The sequence below is a fragment of the Mandrillus leucophaeus genome, unplaced genomic scaffold, assembly GCF_000951045.1.
Source record: "Mandrillus leucophaeus isolate KB7577 unplaced genomic scaffold, Mleu.le_1.0 Scaffold434, whole genome shotgun sequence".
NCBI classification, from domain to species: Eukaryota; Metazoa; Chordata; class Mammalia; order Primates; family Cercopithecidae; genus Mandrillus; species Mandrillus leucophaeus.
The window spans coordinates 250,213-257,955 of NW_012104632.1; the positions used below are offsets into that span (position 1 = coordinate 250,213).

General features: G+C 40.4%; 1 protein-coding gene and 1 long non-coding RNA gene across 5 annotated transcripts in view; one reads left to right on the forward strand and one right to left on the reverse strand.

The window, feature by feature from the left end:
• Positions 1 to 1,609, forward strand: part of LOC105549312 — a 16,294-nt gene extending 14,685 nt beyond the window's left edge. Inside the window, exon 5 of the long non-coding RNA XR_001007527.1 lies at positions 1,466 to 1,609. This is a non-coding gene — a long non-coding RNA (uncharacterized LOC105549312). The remainder of the gene's footprint in view (positions 1 to 1,465) is intronic.
• The window catches only part of PCCA (propionyl CoA carboxylase, alpha polypeptide), a 461,774-nt gene that overhangs the window by 68,842 nt on the left and 385,189 nt on the right, over positions 1 to 7,743 (reverse strand). The gene's annotated exons all lie outside the window — the stretch shown is intronic.

Consider the following 7,743-nt stretch of genomic DNA (forward strand, 5'->3'; position numbering starts at 1 on the left):
AAGTAGCTGGGACTACAGGTGCCCTCCACCGCGCCCGACTAATTTTTTGTATTTTTTAGTAGAGATAGGGTTTCACCGTGTTAGCCAGGATGGTCTCGATCTCCTGACCTTGTGATCCGTCTGCCTCGGCCTTCCAAAGTGCTGGGATTACAGGCGTGAGCCACTGCGCCCGAGGCCAGGTAAAGTGTATTTTCTTTGCACAAGATATTCAAGTAGGTCATGACATGTGTACTTTGTAAGCTTCCATCCGATAAGTTTTACATGTGTTCTCTCCCCAGCCAAGCTCTCTGCAGCCATCTGGCAATGTTTGGAGACAATTTTGGTTGTTATACCTGGAGACATGTTCTGACATCTAGCTGGTGGACACCAAGGATGCTGCTAAGGATCATATGATGCATAGGGCAGTCTCCCACAACAGAGACTTGTCCAAAATGTTAACACTGCCCAAAAAGATAATACTGCCCTGCTCTAGGGCAAAAATAAAAATTATCACTGTATATGAGACTTGAAATAACTCAGACTGAATCTAAAGAATTATACAGGTGATAAGTAAACTTAAAAGATACAGTTGATGACACCATGGACCTAATTATACCTTAGGTCCTATCATGTCGCTCCCTGATTTTAAAAAAGTATATATTATGAAAGTACATGTTAATTAGCACAAATAATCAAACGTTTGCCCTATCTTCTCATTCTGAAAAGGATCCAGAACACTGCTCCTCAGCTTGGCTCATGAGGCCAGGAATATCATGTGTCTTTGGTATTGACTTTCCAAACTAGATAGTAATCCTACATTAATGTTCAAAATATATTCCAAACTCTAGTCTGGGTGCATTTTAAGCTGATTTCGACATCAGACATGGGGGTCAGCTTTTCTGGGAACAAATATGAGAATCTGTATTTTCACCAGGATTTCCTGGTGATTCTCCAGCATGATAAAACTTGAGAACCACTGACTTAGACTTTGCTTCTGTAAGAAAAGAGCTGCCACTCCCACTTCCTTCCCACTATTAAGAGTGACAAATAATTCATAGGTAAAAGAGATCAATAGTCCATAGTAACATATGACAGTGCCCCGAAACGGCCTACCTAAAATGATACCCCTTTAAAAGTGACGCCAGTAGAAGAAAGAATATCTCACAGGCACTGTCATAAAATGTCCTATATCAGAATGGTTTTGCCATTCTTTCCATCTGAATATATTTTAAGCAGCACTGTTTAAACACAAGGCACCAAATTCCTCCCTGGTCAAGTTTGGTATTGGTGATTCGCAAGATTCTTCAAGGAACCAGATGTGTTTAAGCACCCTGCCACCACAAGGTACACATTTAAATATGTGCTTTCTATTCCGGATTCACTAACAAAACATTAACTATGTTAAGGGGTCATAACCAGGGGATTAACACAAATTTGGTTTTTCAAATAAAAGGGAACAATTTTTTCATTCTGGATTTTTCTGTAGGCCAAGCACCAAACTGTAGACTCGGTGGAGACTGTCACTTCAGATGCTAGCATGTCTCCAAGCAAGACAAAGGCGGGCAAATGAAAGGGAAAACGAAGCAAAGGGAGAGTAGGGAGCTACAATAGAAACCGAGTTATTCTTTGCCAAGTGCCTGCCATTTCAGGCATCTTACGAACATTTTCTTTTTCAGCCCTTGCTGTCTCCATAAAAGCAGATAATGTCTATTCTGCTGATGAGAAAATTGAGGACCAGAGAGGTTAGGTAACCTGCTCAAATTCACAAAGCTAAGAGATGAGTGATCTGAGATTCAAACGCAGGAAGACAAACTCTGCCCATTCCTCCCCACCCCTGCCCGCTCCAGTGTTCACTAGCAACCCGGGAGTGGTTCATGGTAATTTCCTGTGAACATATAACTTGTAATCTCAAATATTTTAAATGGAAAACAATGCAAGGAGTATTGCATGTTTGATTTTTACAACTCACTCTAAGGTGTGCTATGGCTTATTCATCTTAGCAATTGAATGGAATCAAGTGAGCCGACATATGTAGAAGCACTCTAAAGCCCTAAAGCATCATACACACATAAGGCATTATTTATAAATATTAATTTTACTTTGAGGATCTTTGGCAGGTGGCAACAGATCCGGAGATACTTTGAAATAATTTAGTGATACCCTAGGATACGGTGAAATCATAACTGAGGTCACACTAAACTGGCTTCTAATAGTACATACAAATGATTTCAGTAATAAACATGTCATCATTTTGTAAGTGACTCCATTAGAGAGGACAGGCCTCCACCTTAGCTGTGGGCATTTCCTGGAGCTCCATTCCAGGCCTGGCCTCTGCTTTGCCATTGTCCCCTTGGCCAGGTTCATCTACTGCATGGCTCAGGACCTCACCTCCGCTGGGGCGTCAACTTACATGCTCACTCTTAACCTTCTTCCTGCTCTCCAGACCAGAAATTTCCCTTACATTATAGATGTCTCTTGGCATTTCAAACTTAAATTCGTTAAATCCACCTTTTTAATCAAGTCCATCTTTTCTCTGGTACAATTCTTCTCTTCTTCCTGTTTTTCCTCCCTCAGTCAACTGCATCAGTTATCATACTGTAGAAATCTCAAGAATCATCTTCAATTATGCCCAATACATAGAATTGTACACTGGATTCTAAAGTGGCTCTCAAATGTACCCTCTTCTTTCTTTGCCTATTCCCATAAGTTGTCACACACACACACACACACACACAAAACCCACACCAATAAAACCAACCACCTCTGATGAGATTATGATTCTTCTTTCAACTCCTTCAGTGAACCTCAGGGTCTACGGAATGCCATCCAACCTCCTTGGAATGGTCTTGTGTCATCTTGCCCCCAACAGGCTAATTTCATCTTCCAAAGGGACCTTTGCTGCCCTGCCCATCACACTCATAAGCCAATCTGCTCTTCCTTTAACACTAGGGACATACTCATACCTCTGTGCCTTTATTAATGTCATTCCATCCTCTTTCTCCATCATCAGTACAGAGTACAGTTTCTACAACCTGGCATCTCTAGGCCTACTGTTCCCCTCTATCTGAAATGCCTTCTCCTGCTTGCAAACTCAATTCATCCTTAAAGTCACAGCACGAGCTATAAACACTGGAAAACTGTTCACAATTTCTCCACTTTCTTCACCTCAGCCCCAGAATCCCTCTACTTCATACACATCTCTGTTAGCATTCTTATTACTGTACAGTGTAATCAGTCATTTACATTTCTCTATCCCTAGGTGACAATGGGCTCAATGACTGCAGGGATATTTGTTTCCTTTGAATTGCCAGAATTCAGTGTCTGTCATCAATGTAAGATGACTGCGGACTCCCGTGACTACCATTAACTGCTAGGTCTTATGCTCATTTTCAAAAAGTTATGTCTAATAAAATATGAAATACAGTTCTTCTCTTCCCTGTGTTTATTGAGGTGTACTTGACAAATGAAATGCAAACTCTTAACCAGAGACCTATGACCTATGGACTGTACTGCTATCAACAAAAGAAACAAATAATAAAGCTAACACATCTACAGTTCTCTCTGCTACTATATGAGCCTATGCAGTACCCATCTCAGCACTTACCATGTCTGCATGGTATTAGTTTGTCTGTCTTCACCAGCTAGTGTGCTACTTAAGGGTAGGGACCAAGTCATGCTCATCTAACCCACTTCCTAGCAGATAGTACAGCAGGCAGGCAATGATTTCTTTTAAATTTTTGTTCGGAATGCATGACACTGCAATACTAATAACCAAACTTTTATATTATATAGAGCATGCCAATTTCAAAAGAATAAAAACTGAGTTATATTCCAAAAGTTCATTCTTAGATTGGTTACATGGCACACAGAACACACATTACCACAAAAACAATGTTCAAGATTAAAATTACATTTATATTCCATTTCATAAAATCTTATTCTACCCATATTTTGCCTGAAATTTGTATATTTAGGAGCAAATGCAGGAAGGAACGCTATAGATTTTCTTAGCACTGTAAAATATATCGAAACATCAGAAAACTTCATCACCCCTCCACAAAGTGTCTGCTCTGTGACCACCACCTGCTTCCTACTGTTGGACTAGAAAAGGGTCAGGAATACAAAGAGTGTGACTTAGCAGGCAGGAAGCCCTGTGGAGTTGAGGGTAAACAGTCTATAAAGGCTCTGGTTTCTATGCCGGATACTTTCTATCTCCTTCTCTTTTCCCCACCCAGAGAAAGTGGGGACCAATGCAGCTTGGGTTAGGCAGGTAAGATCCAAGGGGCAACTCAACCAGATGACCCACCAAAGCAGAGCACAAGCGCAGAGTCTACCCTAGCAGGACTTGGATCAGCTGCAAAGGCAGGCAGGGACAAGTGGAAAGTTACAGCATGTGCGTGCAAGAAACCCCAGTAAGCCATCATGTCATTCCTGAAACCCCACTGCCACAGAGAAAGGGATGGGACAGAGAGAAGGGATCAACTTAAGTCAGACATGTCAGTTGAGGGGCTGCTTGTGGAATTATGAGATATAGAAGACTGAAGAAGTTCTCTGGAAGTTTAGGAGATGATATACAACCAAAAAGGCATGACATCACTTATTTCTCAAGAGAATAAAGAAAAACAATAACTTAATTCTTTTCATTTTCCAATTATTTAAATTTCAAACAAATGAGAGTCTGCTCTATTAAAATTTGATATCCATAAGTGAATTTTCAGAAGCAGAAGACCTTTTTGATGACGTTTACATATCTATAAATATGAATGATGCAAATTTCGAGTCCTATGATATCAGATGACAAGATACAGCCCAAGCTTCAGCTCTTGCTAATTAAACGAATCAATTAAGAGCCTACAGTTGCAACTGTGTAGCTGCTGTTCTATAGTAGCAATAACAACCCCACGGGGAGGTCTTTTACTACATTAAAATGCTGTCCTCCACAACTCCATCTGATATTATTAGAAACAGTTATTTGTGTCTTGCTGTCATATTAGTAGCAAAGGCAAATTATGGAAATATGCAGACCAGAATGGTCCCAGTATGAGATCAGGTTGGGTTTTCAGCCTCCAAGGGAACAATTGCTGAAATTCCAAAGTTCCCCAAAGTTCTTTAATGGAACTGATAAATCTATCAGCACAGCATTCATTTAGAAGCTAGGTAAGGGTCACATATTTACATACCTTCCTGCTAAGCTGATACAATTCAACTAGATGAATTATCATATTAAGTTTACCCTCCTGAGTTAAACTGATGGAGTTCAAAATTGTTTTCGATGGTTGTCATTAATCGCTGTTACTTCATAAGTGCTTACTTTGAAATCTAATTGTGCTGGTGTATCAAGGGTCATATTAATAGCATTCTTAATGGTAAATCTTTGTAAAACATGTTTACTCTACTAATATTATCACTCAAGCTTTCAAGAGTAATATGAAATAAAGTATATTTATTATCAATAAAAACGTAATTTAAAATGTACAATTTGAGATTTAAATTAGCTTTAAGAACTTTAGCATCATTTGGTTTCATTAGATCCCTGGCTAAGCTTCAAAGATATAGAAAATTTGATTGTTTCTCAAGAGTCCTTGGGTGAATGCCAATACCGCAGCCATGAAGAAGCTGTTCAACGGAGTCTAAGCTTATTTTCCCTTTCAAACAAACATTGTTTTTATAAGGGAAGAAAAGTCAGTCTCACTGAGATATGTTTGCCTTATGATAGTACTTTAAAACGTAAATTATAATAAAAATTTGCAATAAAATGGTAACTTCTGCATTCTTAAAGTAACAACAAAATATTCTTATCGTGAAACACAGTTCAAGGAAGGAATTCTGCTTAAGTAAAACATCAGCTCTCTTCGATTTCTTTGTGAGCTTATACTATCTGATGTACACAGATTCGCAGCTTCACCAAAAACATGCAAACAAAACAAACAAAACCCAGACAATCTGCAATTTGAAATGGGCATAGATATCCTGGAAAAATTCTGGGATCTGCAGCTTACCAACTAAGTGTATGTTAGGGACTGAATGTCCAAATTCATATGCTGAATGCCTAACCCTCAATGTGACAGTATTTGGAGATGGAGCCTTTCAGAGTTCATTACAGGAGGTCATGAGGGTGGGGCCCCATGATGGGATTAGTGCCCTTAACAGGAAGGGAGATCAGAGTTTGCACTCTCTCTCTGCTAAGGGAGAAGAGGCATCCGCCTGCAGCCTAGGAAGAGGGCCCTCACCAGGAACTGAATCTGTTGGCACCTTACTTAGACTTCCCAGGCTCTACAACTGTGAGAAATAAACATCTGTTATTTAAGCCACCAGGTCAATGGTGTTTCATTATGGCAGCCTGAGCAGTTGTACTTATCAGTTACTGCAGAGAGCTCCCTGGATTCCACAGTCAAGCAATTTGTTCTTAAGGTACTCTGATGGTTAACAGCCTGACTTTAAAGTCAGCGAGGGCTGGTTTTGCATCCTGGTTCTACCGATTATTACCATAGGATACTTATTTAACCTTTCTGTGCTCACTTTTGTCTTCTGAAAACTAGGCATACCCATCTTCAGTGTTTCTGCATTTTTGAGTATGGGGCACGAACTGCAGTCATACAGGTGATGATAATCGGTATGAAAACACTAGGGAAATAAATGGTAGTACTCAAGTGAGACCTAAGAAGTAACGCTCTGTTCGTAAAATATATATTTAGGTAAGTCACTTCAGTCACTTTTTAGCTTTACATATGTGTCAAGTATGCTTTCAGATCTACATAGCATACTGGCTTGAACAGTGTCATCCCAAAATTCACGTCTACCCAGAACCTCAGAATGTGACCTTATTTGGAAACAGGGTCTCTGCGGATGTAATGAGTTAAATGAGGTTTCACTGGTGTGAGTGAGCCCTAAATCTGATGACTGGTGGTGCTGGACGTATGTGTATGAATACACACAGTCATAGGGAGGAAGGCCACATGACAGCGGAAGAAGAGCCTGGAATTACACAGCTACAAGCCAAGGAAGGTGAGGATTGCCAGCAACTACTAGAAGCCAGGTGAGAGGCACAGAACGGACCCTGCCCACAGCTTGATTTTAGATTCCTGGCTCCCAGAACTGAGAGGGAATACATTTCTGTTATTTTAAGCCACCCAGTTTGTGCTAATTTGTTGCACCAGCCCTAGGAAACATGGACTTCCTATGTATTACAGCTTGGGAGTAGCAGAGTAATGAAATGGATAGATACCAAAGGTGAAAATGTGGTGTCCTGAGTACACGCATGTACACCCAGGCCAAATGTGCTTTGCTGGGTCATAAAGGCACAAATTTTATCTGAATGTCCCATTCTATTAATTTGGAAAACTTTCCCTTCATTAAACAAAAAACTGGCTAACAATTTTATTTTAATTTTTAAATCCTGGCTTTTAAAATTTTTTTTTTTGAGATAGGGTCTCACTCTGTTGCCCAGGCTGGAGTGAAGTGGAGTAATCATGCCTCACTATAGCCTTGAACTCTCGGGTTCAAGCCATCTTTACTCCTTAGCCTTCTGAGCACCTGGGTCTATAGGTGGGCGTGACCACACTCCGCTAATGTGTGTGTGTCTGTGTGTAGAGATTGGGTCTCACTGTTGCCCACGCTGGGCTTGAACTCCTGGGCTCAAGCAATCCTCCTGAGTAGCTGGGATTACAGGCATCAGTCACCATGCTTGGCCACAATTTTTAAATCAAGTTCAAACAGCATAACAGGAAAAAGACCTCATGCTTGGACTGAAAGTTTATGAGCGAG